Below are 22,971 nucleotides of genomic sequence, written 5' to 3' on the forward strand. Positions count from 1 at the left end.
TAGCATACAAAATACAGAAGGGATTCCTATAACTCACTAGCAAATAACCTGATTCAAAAATTAGCAAAAGACCAGAACAGATCATATTTCCAAAGAAGACATACAAATGTCCAATATTGTCCTAGAGTGCCTTTATGTCACTCATCATTGGTACTCCGTGAGGGATCCCTTCACCCTAGCTAGGCAGGATGGCTAGCTTGAAGATTGTCATCTTCAAGACAAGATCTCAGTGCTGGTGGGGATGCCAGGAGAGGCACACTGTGGGCAGGAATGCAAAAATGATGTAAGGTTCTTATAGAAATGCTGTAGGATGTCTGGAGATATATTCAAAAGTCAGAATCTCTACGAGCTATCTGTTCTCCCAGAGTTATTGGAGTATGACTCTCAATACCAAGCTAAAGTAACTTCAATGACCTTCTATTGATTAATGGAGAAAGAGCACATGCCATATGCATGCACGCACACACATGCACACATACACATATATAATGCAAGCAGGATATGCAAGCAGGAGACTGGCCTTTGCAGCCAACCAAGGCTAAGGAAATCCTGCTGTATGCACAACATGGATGAGCCTGGACTAGAGTATGTCAAGTGCAATAGGGCAAAATGCATGAAATACAAAAGGAGAAACCCCTTACTGAGATGACACATCCTCAACAGTCAAAATTACAGAAGCTAGAACGGTGCTTACCAGGGGGCGGAGAGGAGGAGGAGCTGGGAAGGTACTAGTTGACAGACACAGTGCTTCAGTGATGGCTGGTGAATGCATTCTGAAGAACTGCAGCACAGAGCCTGCAGTCAACACTATTGTGTATTTTTTTTAAATGGTTAAAAGGATAGCTCTCTCTCAAGTGTCCTTACTACAAAAAAGTGGGCAGGGAGACAGAAGGTAAATTTTGGACGTGAAAGTATGTTTATTATCTAAATGATGGTGATGGTTTTGATTTGGTGGGTAATGCAGATGTTCAAACACATCAAATGATGTGTGTTAATTGCGTACAGCTTGCTTTGTCTAACAATTATAATTCAATAAAGCTGTTAAAAATTTAAATTAAGTTCAGACACATACCTCATGTTGTGTGTGTTCACTATTCTTGAAGAATAATAAAATTCTTAGGCGCATTGATACTCTACCTTTATTTAATGGCATTTAAGAGGCCAGGCAGTTCTCAAAGATGTGGAGAATAAATTGAGAAAATCATAAATACAATCACTTCATAGGTCAACTTGGACAAAAGGAGATGAGATTTCCTGTATCTAAATTTTGATATTTGGTCAGGAGAAGCATAGTTAACATCCTGAAGGTGTTTTTAAAACAATAATTTATTGTTATTTTAGAGGTGACATATGGAGGGACTAACATTGCATAAGTTGGGTAATGAGTGCATTTCCTTTCGTGCAGTGTCTTCTGTTCCCTCATTCTCTCCCAGTCCCTCCCTCCTGTCTCCACCCACGAGCTGTACTTTCTCACCTCCTTTCCCTCTTCTCCACCCTCCTCCACCCACCCAAAGATGTACAAGAGAATACACCATACATAAAGACAGAAGATTTTTTTTCAAGGTACCAGGTGCATGTGTAGGGCAAAAGATAGTTACCTGAATTTCTTACTCAAGTGGATTTCATCTCAGAACCTGAAAAAAAAACACCCTAAAAATTCCAATTTCCATGGCATTCTGAATGATGTCATTAGATGGTCTGGCTACTTATCTACCTAGGCCATTTGGAACACTTTAGCCTTGGTTGGCTGCAAAGGCCAGTCTCCTGTTTGTATATCTAAAGTCTCAGAGGAGCCAGTGATCCACCACCCTCCCACCGAGTGTAATCATATTCACTTCAGGAAACTTTTGGCCCTGAGAGGGTTCAGTTTGTTTTGGTGCTCTAATTTATCATAGGAGGCAACATATCCATTTATATACTGTCAAAAAGTCCTCCAGGGGGAGGAAATGAGATAAATATCATATTGTTTCCAAGCCTACATCAGCATTTTCATCATTTACACATGCCAAGTTTCTGGAATGTACAAGACCAACAAAAAAAAAAGTGTTGAAGGAAAAATGTACAGCAAACTCCCTGGATATCAAACCAAATTAGAAAGTACAATTAGGGCCTTGCAGAAGAGAAAGTAGCTAGACCTTTTCAATTGATCAACACAAAAGCCTGTGAAGTAGATATTATTAACCTTGTCTTAGAGAAGCAATTCTCAGAGCTGGTGGTGAAAGCCTTCTTTACCCTTACAAGAGACACCTGTCCATTGGACATGGCCTCTTGGTAGGCTCAGTGCATCTTATTTACAATGCCATTCAATATCCAACTGAGTAATATAAAAGAAAACCAATTTCAATCTCTCTCGGGGTTCTTGGAGTTGCCTGGAATCAGCTGCATGAACCTCCTGCTCCATGTATTTTGACTTTGGGCATTCGTTCTCTGGAGGCTTATTCAGAATGTCAGTTTGGCTGGCAATGCTGCTGTCTCTCTCAGCTTGGTGTCACAGGGCCTTTCCCCCTGGGTTGGATTCCTCATCGTACCAGGACTGGGTTTGAAGAGGAACTTTCCCCATATTGAAAATATTTCAAAAGGAAGTGACCAGCCTTGTGAAAATTCTTTTCATTTTTAATTAATTTATGAATGGTAGTGTATGTAGACTTATTTATCTTTAAGTAGTTGTACACAGAGGTGTCCATTCAACAAATCATGAACCTTCATTTTAGAAAACCTAATGTAACACTTGATCAGTTTCTTATTCACTAATCTGGATGTATGGAGAAGCACAAAGTTCTCTTTGTGTGAGTGTTATTAGTATGGACCTAGGGAAAGGGACAGGTTGAGAAGCTATAGATACCATCATCATGTCTTCCCAGTAGGGCACATTTGGGAAATGTCACAAGTACTCAGTGTAAAAGATTTTAGGAGCAGATAAGAATATGGGAGACATTTTTGAAAAGGAATTTTGAGTTCCATCTTGCTGAGATAGTATTATAAATTGAACAGCCTCAGTGATCTAATACTCGGCTGAGGTTTATACAATATGAACAAACATAGCCCTGTAATAACTTCTTTACTCGAGTACTACAAAAGCAGTGTACCTGTCTGCCTGAATTTTACTATAAAAACAAGCTGTAGGAAAGAAAGCAGGCAGGCTGCATTTGAAGCTTCTGTTCTAATGCCGAGTCTTTTAAAGACCAATGAATCAATCAGAATCAAAGCTTTAATAGTAGCCCCATGTTTGTGACAGACGGTACACCACATGACTGTATATGCATTACATTGGGTTCTTGCCAAACAATTTTTAAGCCCACAGCCTACCAAGGGATTGGAAATGACTCATGGATGTACAGGACATATTTACAGTAAAATAAAAGATCTATCGATGCCCAAGGAGAAATTTGTGAATGATGCGACGTAACATACACATCCTCAGAGCAATTTCCTATGGTTCTTTGAAAGTCAGAGCCTGATACTGCAGTGAGCACAGCATCAGCATCCTGATAAGAAGAGACAAAGCTGGAATACCAAGCAGGTGCGAGGCGAGGTGAGCAGCAGAAATGAAGGCAAAGGAAAGTGGGGGAGGGAAACAAGGACATTAGTAAAATTCCCCACAGAGGATATTCTTAGGCAAGCTCAAGTTCGAATCTGCCTTTAGAACCAGCTGCTGTGTGTGCACACACAGACATTTCCCCCCAAAATACCTTCAGGTATTTTAAATAGACCTTGTCTTTAATTCATATTGTGTTTACAGACAGAATCTTTTGTACAATTCAGTATGGCAGGAGGGCCCATTTCCTAACCTCACCCTAAAATAGCTTCCATCTGCATTCAAGCATTAAATGTTCATGGGTTTCTCCACTTAAAAAAAAAATCACAGTTGGTTCTTTTTTTTTTCTTTCAAAATAACATTAAGTCCAACAAGATACAGATGATCCCTGGAATTATTACTGTTTTGCTGAAGATCAAGTAGGATTAGAGACTGAGGCTTGGTTTTAGATGGGAGGGGAAGTGACTGGTCTTCAGGTTTTTGATAGAGCAGGTTGATTAGAATGTCATTCACATATTACATTCTACGGAGAGGAGATGGAGGGTCAGCAATTTCCCTGCAGGGAATTCCTATACTTCAAACCCACCCAAAGATTCTTCTCAGCTCAGTGCCACATTTCTCCTCCAGACTCACAGGCCACCCAAGATTGTGACACCCCCATTGTCCCTTCTCCATCACAGTCCCTAGCCAACTACTCATTTGAGAGAACTGGGAACAGTCTCTACTTGTAGCTGAGACATACAGGGGTTTGGCCACAAAGATCCTGTGTGTAACTGCGAAGGGTCAGAAGGTAGCCTTAGTTTAACACTTCCTGTTTATCATAATTATTTTTTTCTCCAACCAAATATCAATGATCTGCAATGTAGCATGAGACTCAAGGCATTGTGGGGTCAGCCCTCTATTCAGCAATACCACGCATTCATTACCCACTCCTCTCACAGCCCTGTGAGTACCCCTAAGCCAGGACATGGACAGAAAGCCGTGATTTCATCAGCTTCCTTTGCAGGCTCCATCATAGTCATGAAGACAGAGATAAATATCCCTGAACTTGACATGAGATAAGCCCCTGCTATATATACACTGAGGTCAGGAGTCTCATTCAAAGCCATCTCACCGCTGGATTGCAGCTGTTAGAATAGTTTCATGACCAGATAGCTTTTGAGTTATGTCAGGGGAGGGTAAAGGAGCCAGGTAAAATGTGAGAAAGACCTATTGAACAATCAGCATGAAACTGGCTTGATTTCTGGGGTGAGGGTGGTGGTTAGCCGAGGAAACATCTCCCCATCTCATCATTTCTCCTCAAGCAAGTGCAGCAAGCAGCTCACTTCAGGCCCGGAATCTTTCCTAAGGGATTCCTTAGAACTGGATTCAAGAAAGAAGCATCCAGAGAATGGTGTGGGGATGGAAGGAATTCCAAGTGCAAGAATAAGAGAGGCATTAAAAACTGGATCAAACAGTTTCAAGGATTCCCCTTCAGGTCAGCAGCTCTCACTGAACAGATCTCCACAGGCTGACTGACCAGATAATGGATCCAAAGAAAACCACATTGGATGATAGGATTCACAGTCAACAAGCAGACACTCCAATCATTCTCCGTTCAGAAAGAAGAAAATTTTAACCACCCCCCAACACATGGATGACTCCATTTGAGGAAGAAGTCTCCTCTTGGAGGTTGGTAAGATTGGACTCTACTGGGAAGCTAGGGAGGATGTGAAGAGGGAGGAGTTGTAAAAAAACCCTTTTTGCCAAAAGCAACTTGTAGAGCCAGATCCAAATTCAGAGTATTGGATCTCTCCTTACAGTCCATCTCCTCAGAGGTCTTCCTCAAACCTTCAATCCAAAGCTATCTCCTCCCAGAGCCTCTATTAAAATCATTGTATCACACTTGCCATTGTTTCCATAGTCCTGTTATTTCTTTCCACTAAATACAGATGTCAAAGGAACTATGAATTATGTTTTTCCCCCTTTCCTCAAACAACAGAAAAGGGTCTGGAAAGCCAACATTTAGGTGTGTGTATATGTAAATGAACATTTCCATTTTCCTTCTGCATGTATTCGCACACATACTCACAATTCTCTTGTACATCTTTTTATATATTGTTTCTACTACATACTGCCTTTCTGCAGCCACACAACCTTTACAATGATAAATATAAATCACTGTGCTGAATTCCTTTTATTGAAAGGCCATATGTACACCATTATTTCTGGACATCTAACTTATTTCTAATCCCTTTATCATGCCAAAACATTATAACAGACATTTATTTTCTGTCTCTTTCTTTGTGAACTACTTTGTTAGAATAGCGAGGTGACTAGATCAATGGATTTGAACATTTTGATGATCCTTGATTCTTAGCAACCAATTCTTTTCCAAAATAGTAGCAACACTTAAAGTGACTGAAGATGAAATGCAGTTCCCTCCCCCATGGTGTTCATAATTTGCTTTTCTTTCTTCACGGTTCATGTTCTCAATTATCTCCAATAGCAAGGCCAGGGTAGCATCTATTTTCAACCCTCGATGTGTTTGGTGGCAGCAGAGATGCATTAGTTGCTAAGAAATTCATACCCAAGGCATGACCTTTATTTACTGAATTATCTTTCAGCTTTCATGTCAAGATTCTGAGCTTGCAAGACAGGAGGGAAAAGGCCCAATGGGGGCCAAATGATGACAATAAATACAGGTCAAAATGGCTACCGGATGCTCGGACGAGAGAAAGGGTTATTACAAAGAGAATTAATCCCCTGGCATGAGTGGCCCTAAATACCCGTATAACTTGGAAAACCTTTGCAAGCCTTGCAAGGACTTTAATGAGAAACTCAGATGCAGAACTGGTTTTCCTTTCCTTAATTCTGTTATCCGTAAACTTTTCCCCTCTCCTGAAGGGTAACCCAAAGGATCCCACTCAAGTATTAACCAAATGTGATGTGATGTGAGCACTTGTCTTTTCCAAGGACTTCTCTTGTGAACTTACTTTAATACCTTTTTCCGAAGGACCATGAAGGATTTTTCACATACTGATCTGTTTGCCCTTGGTGCACTTGGGTGAAGGACATACTCATAATTATGTCTTTTTTTTTCATCTCACATTGGTTAATACACAAGCTAGCATTTAAATCCTTTCATTCTTGAGTCTGGGATGTACTTTATTTCATTTATTAATTTTATCATAAATCCTAAGTTCTCCAAATTTCTTATTTCTAAGGCTTATCACTTTCCCTTCACTGCCTTCCCTTGGACCAGAACAGTAGATACAACAGTCATTTCTAATGCCTGGCATTTTGATCAATGTTGTTGGTTGGAAAACCTGCAAAGTCTGCAATTTCATAGTTTATTTTAATTTCTCTGTAGCTCATTTGTCAAAATGACAATTAGAACAATTTTGGTTGCATTCTGCTCATTTTTGTTCTCAGTGCTCTTTTCATTGATTTTTTTTCCTTTGGCCTATGTTTTTAATTTTTTTAATTTAATATCGAGTTCGAGGCTAATCAATGTAAAAAGCACATTCTCCAGTCTGCCAGGAAACTGAAGTCTAGATAGATTTTTTTTTTTTCACTTTCCCTGTGTACTAGAGTTCTGTCACTGAGATTATATGACACGATTAAAAGGCAGGTGTGTTTAGCTCATGGTTTCCAAAGGATGCGTGGTCCCATAGTTAGAAAAACAATCATGGTGGCTGGGGCATGGTGGTGGAACTTCTTCACAGGAAGGAGAGAAAGAAGTAGCAGACAGGGAGTAGGTGTAACTTTCAAAGTCACACCCCTTGTGCACTCCTTCCTCCAGCTAGACCCCACTTCCTAAAGTTTCCAGGCCATCCCAAAGTGATGCCAATAGCTGGGACCCATACTTCACCCATTCGAACCTATGAAGGACATTTTATTCAATTAAAATTGTAACACCCGAGTGTGAATCACTTATCAGTCCCTGTTGAAGATCATGTAACAATTTAGATAAGATACAAAAACATCTAGATTTAGAAAACTTCAGAAGTCATACTGTCTTCTCTTAGCTGCTCCTCACATTACAAGCCATCAGATGAAAATAGTATCTTTAACTTTTATTCTCTTTTGTTTGCTTAATTTTCCAATTCGTAAGATTCAGGTATGTTTATTTATCAAATAAACCTATGCTCCAAAATACTGCAAGAACAGAAAATTATTGGCTGATTACATAAGCTGCACCTTGTACTTTGGTTGCATATCAATAATGAGTTCTAATGAAATTTGATTTTAGGCATGTCACAGCACAATAAAAAATTTCCATTATTATGCAGTAGCTATGATTATCTGACTCAAACTTAGCTTGACAGAACAAAGTCAATTAGTTAAGAAATGCTTTCGCTCATGATAGTTTTTAATGATATTCAACATCTAGATTTCTCTTTCTCCTTCTCTTACTCCTTCCTGTCCTGACTTCACTTACACTTACTTGAAGCGTTCATAATTGAAAGGACTTTCTACATAGGAAGCTGCATAGATAAGAGCTGGTTTCCAATGGGGTGTGGATATCCATTCAGTCTGCAAAGACATTAAGTTAACTCACAGCTCCAACCATATCCCAAGTTAGAGGCTGAAGAGAAAAGATAGCTCAGAGTAGAAACAGATCTGTGGCCATGAATGCAAGCAAGAGCATTGGACCCTCCATCTTTTCTCTGCTTTTTCTAACTGAGCCCTGATGGATTCTAAAGATGGTGCTGTGTTTCAAGAAGAAAAAGCAAGAGAAAATTTTAGATTAATCTCTCCATTTGGTTTAATGAGAACTTAATAGTCCTATGAATCATATAGAACAAGCAGTTTGTTAAGATGGTTGAGATAGAATGCTCCATTTTGTTAGGCAGCTACAAAAACACAAAGGTTCTACAAAAGCATGAACTCAAAGCTCAAGGCAGTGTGAGGACAGACACTATTTCAAGCCTGATATGTGACCATCCTTCTTTCACTTTTATCCCTAGTTGTCAGCATTTCGTTTCACCTCTGCACACACATCTAAAAAGGAACTGTGGTCTGGGAGCCGGAGAGACCCAGCTGCTTTGTGCTCCAAGCTCCATTTTGCTGTCCTGCATAGCATTCATCAGCATTGCATTCAATGAGTCACTGCTAATGACTATCTCCCTGGACACTAACATTTTGGGACAGCAGAAATGAGAAATACAAGTTGCCTTCTCTCCAGTTCTGATCACTAGTAGGCCAGCAACAAGCTACTTTGGATCAATAAATAGAAGGCTGTAAAAAAAAATGTATAAACATAGCCTTCAAAAGCCAGCCCAAGTCCCCAAAGAATTGTATAGGATATGTGGAATGCACAATTAACTGTCCTGGTAACATGAATAGGGATGAAGAAACGTAGAGCCTTGGCATCTTGGAGCTCATTTTTAACATGTTTGGCAAGTTTATTAACTTTATTAAATGCCTTTAATCAAAACAAATATTCGTTCTCAAAAACCTCCTTTTCCTGTGTGTTTTATAACACAGGTGCACCTGAAAATCTTTTACAACGCAATTTCACAAGTCTGTATTAATTTACTCAGACCTTATTTAGACAAAGGCCCTAGCTTTTGTCCCTCATCGTAGGGAAGCCCTCATGCTTGAACTGCAAACAGTTTCCAATCTCTACTGATCTTGGATTCATATGTTTATTCAGTTTGATATATAAAAAAAAGTGTTTCCACACAGCTGATTGCAATATAAATTAGGCACCAGCTGGGCCCAAGAGTCGGTGGTTAAGGATGACTGCAGTTTTATATCATGGCACAATTCCAGTTGTGAAATCAATGGTGTAAAATAAATGCTAAGAATGAACTGAAGGGTCTTTTTCTTTTTTTCCTTCTGAGGGGTTTCAGAAAGGATGAAACATCTTGAACAGAAGGGAAAATGAAGAAAGCCATCTTTAGATGACCACTCTTGGGGCTTTAAACTTGTTTATAAAAAGGCTGATTCTTTTCTGAATCACAGAGAAGGCATACTGCTGCGCGAGTTTTATTATGAATAGGACCATTCGTCTGAATATTTCACTGCAGTCTGTGAGAAACAGAGAGAATATTCGAGATGGAACAGCTGATTGAAGCTTCAGCCCAGTGACTTCCTCGTTTGGCTTATGCTTCTGAATGATTACCAAACACTTCTGAGCCTTGCTCAGCCCTGGCTCTGCCACCACCTGGACGACCTTGGGCACACTGGCCTCTCTCGCCATTTCTGTACACGTGACAGGGAGACAGGACACCAACTTCCTAGTGTTGTTGTGAGAATAAATAATATTTGTATCACACTTGGAACAGGGGCCAGCATGCGGTCAACACCCCCACAAATAACCCAAATAACCATCCCCAGTATTTCTAGTCTATCTACTCTCTGATTTGCCTTCTGTTTGTACACAGGTTGCAGTATACCAAAACTCCACAACTGAATTATGCAGGCAAAGTCTGGGGCTGGAATTGGTCCAGCCTCAAATTTTCATGAAATAGCCTCAGAAGCTTCAGCCTGGCATGAGTTTGCTAGAGCTGCTATTAAAAAAAAAAAAAAAAAAGTATCACAGACAAGGCGACTGAAACAATAGCCATTTATTTTCTCATACTTGTGGAAGTGAGAAGTCTGAGATCAAGGTTCCTTCTAGTCCTTGTCCTGGGTTTGCAAAGACTGTTAGATTTATTTTTTTTTTCATGCTCATCTCTGCACTGCATGTCAATAACCAAGCTTTCTCTTCTCTAAATCACTCTAACATAGTTTGCTTTTTAGAAGGCCTTGTCTCTACTTCTGACTTTCTTCTGATCAAGATTACAGCCTATGGTGGGGAGGGGAGCATTTCTGCGCGTAACTGAGTTGAGTGGTTGTCACAGAAATGTATCATTGATCTTGATTTCAAGTAAACCTCTGTAACCACTTCATTTCTTTTCCTACCCATCATCTTTTGGCATGAGACTGGTGTAGAAGAGTCAACTCTATCACCAAGGCTGGCCCAGACAGCGCCACCATGAAAGCATCCGGCATTCCCTGTACTTCTCAATGCTCTTAGAGAATAGAGGAAATCCCAACTAGTAAGGGCTGTTTTTCAGCCCCAAACACCCACCTCTGCAAAGGTCATCTTTCTCCGAACAAGTTCCCAGAGAAGCAGACCCAAGCTTTGCCAAGGTCAGAAGCCCGCCTGGGATCCCAATTCCTCATGTCCTCTGGGAGCAAGCCTACCCACGCCCAGAAAGTGATAAACACAACTAATCACACCATAGATGTCTAGATGTCAAGGACTGGTCCCTTAGGCTCTAGGCACTTGCGCCATGGGTCAAGCTGGGGATGGCTCTCCCACAGTTTTTCATTCTCTTTCTCAGATGACAAAAAGAGGTTTGTGGCTGCAGCCAGTTCATTTTTTTGGTTTGGTCTCTGGAGATTTCTGTGGCCACCCACACTGACCTGCCAGGCTGCTGTTTCCCGTCCCTGTAAGGAAAAGTGCTGGGGGGAAAAATCCTTAGCAAGATTTCTCATTGTCTTCTGCTCTGAGAGAGGAAACACTCAGTGCTAGAGTTTCACACCCAGGAACTTCATCCTAGTGGAAACTCACTCCCTCTTTCTAAGCAACCCTTTTACTTATGTGCAGAGTGCCCAAGGCAGTAGCTTGACTAATCCTGCAGATACCCTTTAGGAAGTAGCTTAGTATGGTGGGGCACTCGTGGTTCTGGCTTGTAATCCTAGCTACTCAGGAGGCTGAGATCTAAAGATTGTGGTTCAAAGCCAGCCCCAGTAGGAAAGTCTGTGAGACTCTTATTTCCAAGTAACCACCAGAAAACCAGAAGTAGAGCTGTGGCTCAACATGGTAGAGCACTAGCCTTGAGCAAAAAAGCTCAGAGACAGCATCCCAAGTTCAAGCCCCAGGACTACCACCACCACCACCAACAAAAACATAGCTTACTATTAAACAGTTATATACATCTTACAACTAGGATTTGTCTACATTTCCTTTTTGGAAAGGCTTGGGATACAATGAGTGCCAAAAACATAGACTTTAGGTCAAACTAGCTGATTAAATTCTGTTTGGTTTTTTTAAATAAGTCATGATCAAGTGTCTCCTATGTGTTCTGCAGCTGTGATCTGTAATATTTTTAGATAGTCTTCACTTTTTTTAATTCACAAAGAACAGAATTGGTACATGGTCAAGTTTTTACAACTCCGTGGCACAAGGTATTGAAAGGCCTTGAAATACAGAGTTGATTGTGCGTAAATGGTAACTGTTACTATTTCGAGTTTATGGAGAATATTAACAAACCTGCACTACTTTTCTATGGGAAGGACAGCTTATTAGTACTAGCCTTTATCCCATGCTAGGGAAGTTATCTTGTCTCGGGTTTGGTCAAATACTTATTCATGTATGCATTCATAATACAGATCTACTACGTCAATAATATCCCAAGCATAGAATCAAGTGCACCAACCATGACCCTGAAGCAAAAATAAAGCTTAACTTTCGAAAGAAGGAAAACCGACATTGAACAAATGATTGCTGAGGTATATGCTATGCAGAATTATGAGGTCTGTATTTCAGGTCCTGAATATAAGTAACTAAAGACAGCGCCCCTGCCTCTTTTAAGCAGGCTGCCTAGTAGAATTTGCTTAAGAAAATACCTACAGTCTCTAAATTATCCTCTCACTCTGCTAAGAGCGCAAGACTGGCTGCACTTTTAGCATCTCTGCCCCAGACACAGCATTCTGGGTATTCCCATGGCTTGTGTGTATTTCCTGTCCAAAGTGACATTGCTAGGAAAGGCATGTTCTCCCACTCTTGGGAATATGTATGTTTGTTGTTTCATGAGACTTGGCTTCTACAAAGAAATGAGAAAGGCTTGACATGTCCTTTGTTATGAGAACATTCTGCCCAGGCGCATTCCTGGCAATAGAATTTCATTTCTGCAAATGTTTCTTCACGCGTTACCACTTGAACCCAGCGAGGATGGAGGGAGCAAATTGGAAAGCTGGCTGTGGTTTCGAGGATGAGCAATCAAAACAAATGAGGATGAACCCAGAGTTCTCATTCTTCCCATAACCTTTACATCTATAGGAAAGGTTGAAATGCTTTTTTTTCCCCATCTCCCCTGCCCTCTCTTCCTCTCCTTTCTCCCCTTTACTCCCTTCCTCTCCCTTTTTTCTTTTCTTTTCTCTTCTTTCTTTGCCCTCTTTCCCCTCCTTTTCTTCCTTTTTAAGGGGTTAGAGATAGCTTTACCTTTCTCTCTCTCTCTCTTCCTTTTTCTTCTTTTAGTGCTGTAAGAAAGCACTGAAAGTCCAACATTCCTTGTGCTCCAAAGTGCAATTGCAGAGATAAGAAACTTGGGGTTTGTAATGCCCCGAGTTTGTATTTTCTGGAATATCTATTTCAAATTTTCACTAATCAGAATGGGGCACGTGGGATAGGTACTCTGATTGGGCAGTATCCTCCAGCTGTCCAATTAGAGACTCATATTCAACAAGGAGAAGTGTGGAGCAATCAGGTGGGAGCGACTGTGGGGACAGAGTCAAATCTCATGAGCCACATGAAGGCCAGTTTTAGTGAGAACTTACATGGTTAAACTCCTTCCAGATCTGTAATAGAAATTCCTAGAGGCACAAAAACAATTTTCTTAATAACTACCTCTACCCATGTGCAGATTTCAGTGGGATAATTTGATCTAAGATAGCAAAGAGTTCACAGGTTAGCAAAACTTGAATAATAAAAAAAAATCACAAGGATTTTTTTTTGGAGGGGAATGTTTTCTTTGTTATAAAATTATGTTTGAAAATATTTAAGCATAATAAATTTCAAACATTTATTGAATATTTTAAAGCTACAATGCACAGTATATAAAATTCTCATGAGTTTATAAGCATCTCCCAGCATGTTTTCTTTATGATTGTATAAGTTCCTCTCATATGGAAATAACATAACTCAATTAAACCACCTTTAACTGAGAGCTATTCCACGATCAGTTTTGTGTATTATAATTAATTGTCTAATAATTGCTGCCTCAGTGAACTACCACTATATCATGGAGGTACAATTGTTTCTATGATATCATTCCAAAAATGGAACGGCCAAATTAAATGCATTTTTGAATGGTTCCTGGATAATGACTGCCAAATTTTCCTCCAGAATGGGCACTTATTTTCATTACGACTAGTATGAGCTGTGTGAAGGCATATTTTCTGGAGACATGGTCTAAATAAAAGCACAAAACAGGAACACACTAGTTTTCTCTTCCATCTTTGGTACAAACAGAATCTTGCTTATACTGTTCTGGCTGTCCTGCCACCTTCCCCTCAGATTACTGCTTGAAATACCTTGTCTACTTCACATGTAGGCTAATGGAACAGGCTCTGTGTTCTGTGGACACTTTATTCTCTATAGGAGAGGAATGTGATGTTTTATCTGATCCTGACTTGACAGGTCTGAAGTTTAGCAATAAGCTCCTCTTAGCTTCCTTATTGGATCTGAAGGTCCTAGGTGAGTTTAAGTGCTATTTTTGACCATGGAAGCCTAATGTTCCCTTTAAAGGGAACCTTTGAGAAAAGGCAAAAACAAACCTTCGTTGTTTTCTCTTGATGAATTCATTTCTGGGAATCCTTGAGTTGTTATATCCTTGAGTCATTTACTACATGATAAGCCAAAGATTAATTCTGTTTTCCTCTGAGAAAGGAAAGACAACCTCATCTAAAAGACTTTGTTTAAAAACAAAAAGTGATGCTGCTCAACACTATCCCCCTTTGACTATGGCATCAAGAGTAATTCTGAGATTTTTGCCCCAACAGTAAGCACACCATTGTAGGGATATACATTACCCAATAAAGAAGCTACTACCCACATGTAGTTACTGAACTTCCACTAGACTAATAAGTAAAATGACATATTTGGTCCCTCGATTCCATTAGCTACATTTCAAGCCATCAGTAGGCAAGTGTACATACAGATTATAAGAGAATATTTTCATTAACAAACAACATTCTATTGACATTTTTAATCTAGTGATTCGTTGTTTTGGGTAATTTACAGCAACGGGTCAAGAGTAAATTTAGAGACAGAATCTGTAACTTGCCACAAAAATGTGTTCTTTTTGGATGAGAATGAGTGGACTTATTTCAAATGCTACTGTAATTGTGAATGCCTCAAATTGACAGGGTCCGAAGCAAATGGCTTGTACTGGTGATTCTCTTCCCTACCTAGGGACATGAATTTTGACGAGAGGAACACATGTGGGAATCTATTCCAAAAACAATAATGTTACATCCTTCTGAGGACACTATGGAGGAAGGAAGTCCTGGGCTGCTGCTGAAATATTTAAGAAGGCAAAAGCATTGATGATTGGAAATAGATGACCAGCTGCTAGTTTTCCGAGAAGGATCAGATTCTTTGATGAAGAGTATGATTAGAAAATACTAAGGTGTTAAAAGGTAATGTATCTATAGTTTCAAATGCATGTTCATTACTTTTTAAAATATATTTTTATTGTGAAAATACTGTACAGAGGGGTTACAATTATGTGGGTAAGATAATGAGCACATTTCTTATCAAGCATTGTAGCCTTCTGCTTTGTTTCCCCTTCCCGTCCCTTCGTATCCTCCCCCCTGCCCCACCAAAGTTGTAAAGTTCATTTTTCGACATAACGACTTGTATATCTCATTGTTGCAATGGGTCCTCCTGTATCCCTGCTTTTACAATTTGTTTTTTCCCTTCCCCTCCACATATACCAACATCATATATAGTGAAAGCAGGGGTTGTACCATGGGGGAGGGATATACAAGGCATGTTCATTACTTTTTAATTGATCTTAAAACTTTAACCCTACACCACCATGATATGAGCATTAAAAATATTCATTGTAGACTGGGCTTCAGTGAAATCTCATTCCCAGATCTACAAAACTATGGGGAATCATCTGTGAGACTCGGTTTCCTTGTGGATATAAGATGAGCTTTGGGCTGCTGAAACCCAGAAGCAATTGTAAATCACTGATGATATAAATGTCTGTGACCATTTATTTGAGTAGTCTTTCAAAGTTTTACAATGTCCTTTAATTTGGGCATTGTCTTTTTTATTCAGCAAGTATTTATTGAGTATATACTTTTAATAAAAGAAACAGAGGTAGTTATGATATTATTCCTAATTTTAAAAAGTCATTGGGTGCTTCTTCACTCACCCTAATGTTGTTCTAGACATGGAGTTGGATGAATTTATCTCTACCCTGTCAGAGTTTACACGAAGGGTACAGTAGATGGTCACCTTTATTTATGAACACAGAGTAGCTTACTATCAATGGAGTGACAGGTCCACAAGGAATCCATTAAAATAGAATCAAATATTTTATATGTCTTTTGCAATTGGGATCACCTTCAGATTTTGAGTTATTTTTTGTGGGGGGAGTCAGTCGTGAGGTTTGAACTCTGGACCTGGGTGCTGTCCCTGAGCTCTTCAGCTCAAGGCAAGCGCTCTACCACTTAAGCCACAGAGCCACTTCCAGTTTTCTGATGGTACATTGGAGATAAGAGTCTCACGGACTTTCCTGTCTGGGCTGGCTTTGAACTGCAATTCTCAGCTCTCAGTCTCCTGAGTAGCTAGGATTACAGGCGGGAGCCACCAGCGCCCAGCCAGATTTGGAATTTTATAAATCACAATGGCAATTAACATTTTAAAGAAACGGCGCTTATGGTGTGTGCATAATTTCTAAACATACAGTGAAGATCTCCCAATAGAATCTATTGACCTTCATAACTGATCCATACTGACCAAAATAAAGCTGCTTCTGCCATTGACAAGGCTAACCAGTTTAAAAGGTACAAAGGAAGAAATTGGCATGCCTGTGATTCAAGCATGGGAGTCTTATTTCATTTTTACTTCAATTACAATGTGCAGTGCTGATGGCAAACACAGCTGTGTTTGCCAAAGATTATTCATGAAATACAGCTCTTCCCTAATCTAACTGAATAAAATATTAATGTACATCATAACGAGGGGACATTAAACACATACACAAACCTTTCTAATAAATGACAAACCCACCGTGTGTGTGCGTGAGTGTGTGTGTGTGTGTGTGTGTGTTTACTGAGAAAAAAACTAGGGAAATTAGGGATTACGGCCTGAGGCGCTCTGAGCAGTTCACTACTGTGCTATTCACTGGGAGCCCTGCCATTGAGCCTGGCTGATTAAGAGACAGTGGCTACTGAGGTACTACTGGCTCACTCCTGTAATCCTAGCTTCTCAGGAGGCTAAGCTGTGAGGATCAAGGCTTGAAGCCAGTCAGAGAAGGAAAGTCTTTGAGTCTCTTATCTCCAGTTAAGTGCCACAGAGCCAGAAATGGAGCTGTGGTAGAATACTAGCCTTAAGCTAAAAAGCTCAGGGAGAGCAGCCAGGCCTTGAGTTCAAACTTCAGGACAGGCACCAGAAAAATAAAACAAAATAAGAGGCAACAGCCATGAGCTTAGAGAATGCATAGGTATAGACAACCATTAATCAGACAGATATTTATCTTCCTTACACATTATTATTTCTGGTCTTAGAAGCTCAACATTCCTTCTCATGACTGATGAACTTCTTTACATGGGCATAAAATGGTACAAAACTGAAGAAAAGGGTTTGAAACAACTAAAATTAACATTTGAATCACTATCAGTTCTGAACTGTGTTCCCTGGGCCAAGTCTTTTAAGCTTTAGAATGATCCATTGAAGTAATTAATGTTACTAATTCCATTTCCCTCGGGAGAAAAACTAAGGCTTAGAAAGAACAACTAAACTCCTTGTTTAAGATATATCCAGTTACAAAGTTAGGTTTCCAATAGGTGGTCTAAAGTTCCAAGAAACCCTCTACCAATCCTGGCTTAAGCACACATTGTTTTGTGTCCATAATTTTATATTAAAAAATATCAAAGACACATCAGTTAATTGAGGACAATCTTAATCATTAAGAATCCTACCAAGACCACTCAGGCAGTTTTGCTGATGGCTCAAGATAGTAAGACACAGTGGGCTTGTGGAGTTTCCGTGGGTGCTGGCCTGCTGCTCTGTCAGCCATGGAAAGCAGGGACTAAGAGCATGGTTGCCTCAGCAACGGGATGTGAGGAAGCCTGCCTGGGGCCTTTCTACACCACCTCCTAAGTTCTATTGACAAGACAAACAGGATGGATGTGGGAGAGAGTACACTACTCAAAGCCAGCCTTCTCTGAGGTTACTGTTCAAGCAAGAGGAGAGCAGGTCACCCAGTTCTCACAGGACGAGCAGCCTACATCCCATGGCAAGCCATGCTGAGTCAAGGCCTTTGCTTTGGGAAAAGAGGCCAGGCCAAACCAGTAGTCAAAACTGGTTTACTCAATTAAATACTACATTAAGCCCTCATTCAAAGAAGTGATGTTCTTGTTCAAAAGTTATTGGCAAAATTCTAAAACAAAAAAACATAGGGTCCTGTATTTGTGTGTGCACACTCGCGCATGTGCACATGTATGTGCATGCTTGGCCCTAGCAGCTACTTAAACTCAGGGCCTAGGCACTGTCCCCTGAACGTTTTGCTCAAGGCTAGTGCTCTTCCACTTGAGCCACAGCTTCATTTCCAGCATTTTTCTGGTTAATTGGAGATAAAGAATCTCAAAGACTTTCCTGCCTGGGGTGGCTTTGAACTACTATCTATGGATCTCAGCCTCCTACATAGTTAGGACTACAGGTATGAGCTACTGGCTATGTCCTGGAATTTTGACAGACCTAAAGTATATCATTATTTAGAAAAGAAACAAAGGCCTTCCTCTTGATTTACAGACTATAAGTTAGACTGACAAAGTCAAAGAAATTCGGACTTCAATTTGACCTTTTCCACTTAACTAGCTGTGTGATTGTGGTAAGGTAGCTCTCTAAGCCACTGTGAAATGGAGATATTCATATTTTCCAGCCAAATGGAGGTAAGGATTAAGTAATGCATCAAAGTGGTTCACAATCAGTTGTGATTTTGCTATCATAGGAAATTTGGAATAATAAAACAACAAGCAGAGACCTTCCAAATGCAGGTAAATAAAGCCACATAATAAACCGAGACTTATCTACCCAAGAGAACTAACGAACCCCAATGAGACAGTACCATGTGTTCAAGCTATCTCCAACCCCCTTTGCTGTCCAGCTCAGATGGCCAGTATCCAAAGGCAAAAGGATTTGACAACTGGATGCCTTTGGCGCTCTGAAAGCATTGTCCCTAGAGCACATTCAAACTTTTGGCAGATTTATAGGAAATGAAGCAGGTCAGGCTGTGTGGGCTGTATGATCTAATTCAGAGCACAGCTCAGCAGAGGACTACAGGGAAAACTGGAGAACTCTGAAATTGCCTAAGTGTTTCTGAGAATCTAAAAGATGGAGTATCTCTAAGGCTTTGTGCATAGCTAACAAAGACTTGAGAAAGGAAAAGCTATTAGTCACTCTTACTTACTTAGAGGCCATAATCAAGCAAGGGAATGAAAAGCTATGGTTGTTTTGTGAGCACATGACCTTAATGAGTGGACGGTGTATCAAAAACATAAGTAGAGAGATCTGACCAATCATTGGCCATTAAACTAGACTCATCAGAACTCTCCTCTAAGAACCAAAGCTTAAAAATAGAGACAATAGACCGGCACTGTTGGCTCATGTCTGTAATCCTAGCTGCTCAGGAGACAGAGATCTGAAGATTCTAGTTCAAAGCCAACCCAGGCAGGAAAGTCTGTGAGACTCTTATCTCCAATTAATCACCAGAAAACTGGAAGTGGCACTGTGGCTCAAAGTGGCGGAGCGCTAGACTTGAGCAAAAAAGCTCAGGGACAGTATCCAGGCCTCAGAATTCAAGCCCCAGGAGTAGCAAAAATAAATTAATAATAATAGTAAATAAAATAAATAAATAGGAAAAGAAAGAATAAAGACAGTACATTTCTTTAAAAGCCAACAGAGAACTGAGTGGCCATGTATAGCAAAAAAAAAAAAAAACCCACCATGTATAGAATTTGACTCTATAAAATCATCAAGCAAAAAAAAAAAAAGACTAAAACAATAATGTTCAGATAGCAATAACATAAATTTGGCAGGGAAAATATGTTATGCCAACTTATAGTTTTCAAAAAGTATGAAACATGTAAGCAGTAAAGTATGAAAGTATGTCAGATGGAGACTTCAATATGCTCATACTACAGAAAAATTTAAGTCAGTTATTATCAAGATGCTCAAGCTAAAGGAAATCAAGTATAAAGTATGACAGTGATGAATCACTAAGCAGAAGTTGTTAACAAAGGCATACAATAATTCTAAAGAAATTACAATCATTAGAAAGACTCAACAACAGATTTGAGATGACAGGGATGAATCAGAAAAGGTAAAAAAGCAAATCAGTAAATTATCCAATCTGAAAAGAAAAGGGAAAAAGAAAGGAAAACACATCAGATGCCTGCACCACACAATTGGGTGCCAACACATACATAATAGAGGGGAATAGACAGAAATTAGGGGAAAAATTTTGAGACAATAATGGCCTGAAGTTTCCCAAATTGATAAGATGTTAATTTTCACATTTGTAAAATCAACTCTAAAAGGAATAAAGTCAAAGAAAAATAAAACACTGACAACTGACATACATTCAGATTGACACCTTAAATATATAGAACAAAGAAAAGCTTGCTACCTACAAGGGAGTTTTAATAAAATCAACAATTGATTTCTTGTGAGAAATTGTAGAAGCCAAATAGCTGTATTGTCAAAGTTTTCAGAGCTCACACGCTTTATAGACCATGATAATGACAATTCATCTTGTGAAGGTTAAAATGTGTTTGTGACTTTAGCTAAGTATCACTTTGTAATCACTTAATCTCAATAAAGAAATTTTTTTAAAAAGAAATTACAGAAGCTAGAAAACAGTACAAGGATTTTTAAACTGATTAATGAAAAAGATTGTGAGCCAGAAATTCTTCATACAGTTAAATTCTCCTTCAAAAGGGAAGCAACAATAAAACATTTCCTAATAAATTAAAGCAAACAATTCATCGCTAGCAGACTTGCTTTATAAGAAATTATAGGAAATTTTCAATATGAAATTGAAAGACACTCAGCAGCAACTTCAACTCACATGAAGAGAGTAATAATGAAGTTGACTACATAGTATATATTTGTGTGTTACTCTTTTGCCTTATTTGAAAAGAAATTGCATAAAACCAATTATAAACTTGTACTGAAAGCTTCATAACATATGAAGGTATAGTTTATATGATAACAGCACAAAGCAGGAATAAAGGGATAGCATTACCACAAAAAATTGCTATTCTGTTGAACTCAAGTGAGTAATAATCCAAGTAAGACTGTTGTAGTTAAGAGGCTATTATAGAATCATTTAAGGAAAAAATGAACATTTTTAAGGTATATTAGATAATGATTTCTTTTTGTCAGTCATGGGTCTTGAACTCTGGGCCTGCGTGCTATCCCCCAGCTCTTCAGCTCAAGGCTAGCGCTCTATCACTTGAGCCACAGCACCACTTCCAGATTTCTAGTGGTTAACTGGAGATAAGAGTCTCACGGACTTTCTGCCCAGGCTGGCTTTGAACCGTGATCCTCAGAGCTTAGCCTCCTCAATAGCTAGGATTACAGGTGTGAGCCACCAGTGCCCAGCTGATAATGATTCTTTAATGTTCTTAAAACACAGAAATTGGGGAGCAGAAAGATATAAGACCTCTAGAAAATAGCAAAATGGCATATGTCAACCCATATTATCAATAACTATATGCAGTACAAATGAACATCCCAAAGTCAGAGAGAGGAAGAGCTAATGTTAAAATGTGTTTCAGCCTTATGTTGTCTGAGTGGTACAGTATGTATTCAAAGACAGAAATCCACTAAAAGGAGCCAGGCACCAGTGGCTTACGCCTGTATTCCAGTCTCAACGGGAGGACCATGGTTTGAAATCAACCCTGGCAGGAAAGTTCATGAGACTCTAATCTCCAGTTGACCACCAACAAGATGAAGAGTGGAGCTTTAACTCAAGTGGTAGGGTGCTAGCCTTGAGCAAAATCAAGCAAGCAAACAAAATGCTCAGGGCCAGCATCTAGGCCCAATTCAAGTCCCAGAACTGCACGCAAGTGCATGGATGTGTGTGCGCGTGTGCACAAAAACACACAAACACACACACACGCGCACACACACACACACACACACACACACACGGAGAGAAACATCCACCAGGCATGCAGTAAGCAAAGACAGGAGGGCTGAGCAAACGGGTTTTTGGAGAGAAAATCTGTGTCCTATCGATACCACCAATTCATCGAGAAGATATCACAATCATATAAACTTAGAACAGTGAATCAAAATTACAAGCAGCAGAAACTGATAGAATTATGAGGAAAACAAATAATTCAACAATAGTAGAGTTTGTAATATCGTGCTTTTGGTCACAGATTAAACAAGAAAGCTGATCAGAATAAGGATGTAGAAAATGTTCTCGATGCTGTAAATCTGCATTAGCAGACTTACATATGACTTACCGTTCAACAGCAGTAGAGCCTCGCCACACTTCCCATTGCAGATGAAACCATTTCCAGGTTTAATTGCACACTAGAAAACAAAACAAGTCAGAATGAAATTTACAAGGCTGGAATCACATAGAATACTTTACCTGACTTGATTGAAATTAACTTAGAAATCAACAACAGAAGAGAATTCACGAAATCCACACCAAAGTATGCAAAAATAAGCAACAGATTTCTAAATCAAGCAAAAGTCAAAAACAAAAATCCTAAGGGAAATTACTATTGTAATGGATCAGAGTCCCTCCAACTTACCTCCATCCTGCAGTTTGGAATCTGATCTTCTTGCTTCACCTGGGCCTTGTGTTGACCAGGTAAACTACTTGCTCTTTAATAATAAACAGATAAAACGCTGCCCCGGAAAACCAATTGGAAAAGAGACTAATCCACTGAACAGAGTACTTTGCAAAAGTAAATACTAAGTTTAAGAAAGTCAGAAATGTCTTGAGTTATTGAGGTGTCCCATAGGAATAAGAACACCAACTAGAAAGGACTTCAGCAAGGCAAAGTTTACTTCGACAAAAGAGCGAACTACCACAAGAAAGTCAAATCTACAAGAGGCTGCGCAGGAAGTCTGGCCAGGTTTTATTCCTAAGGAAGTACTGCCCCTTACTCCAATTGGTTAGAACTCACAATCTTCTGGGATTGGCTAGTTTGACGGGCTGTTGCTTCTACACCATAACAAGAACAGATCACAACTGGTAACAGGATGTCTTAATGAAGCAACAACTGATGGGGGCCAGTCTGCCTGGCCAGGGCAGGAACAAATGTTTCAGAAAAACAATTCTTACTCAGCTGTGGCTGAGTTAAAGGCAAAGTCTTGAGCTGGATCTTGATGGACCTGGAGATAAATGGAGAGAGGGTAGAGCTTTTCTCCCTGCATGCTGTCCTGGGGTTTTTCCTTCAAAAAGGATTCACTG

General features: G+C 39.6%; 1 long non-coding RNA gene across 2 annotated transcripts in view; it reads right to left on the bottom strand.

Moving 5' to 3' along the window:
- LOC138838820 (uncharacterized) overlaps positions 1-22,590 on the bottom strand; it is a 136,934-nt gene extending 114,344 nt beyond the window's left edge. For both annotated transcript variants that reach the window (XR_011375760.1, XR_011375759.1), the window contains exons 1-2: positions 22,307-22,590; positions 22,010-22,079 (exon numbers count right to left, since the gene is read on the bottom strand). This is a non-coding gene — a long non-coding RNA (uncharacterized lncRNA). The remainder of the gene's footprint in view (positions 1-22,009; positions 22,080-22,306) is intronic.
- Positions 22,591-22,971: the final 381 nt, after the last annotated feature.

The sequence above is a fragment of the Dipodomys merriami genome, unplaced genomic scaffold (assembly GCF_024711535.1).
Source record: "Dipodomys merriami isolate MVZ:Mamm:240054 unplaced genomic scaffold, mDipMer1.0.p SCAF_29, whole genome shotgun sequence".
NCBI lineage: Eukaryota > Metazoa > Chordata > Mammalia > Rodentia > Heteromyidae > Dipodomys > Dipodomys merriami.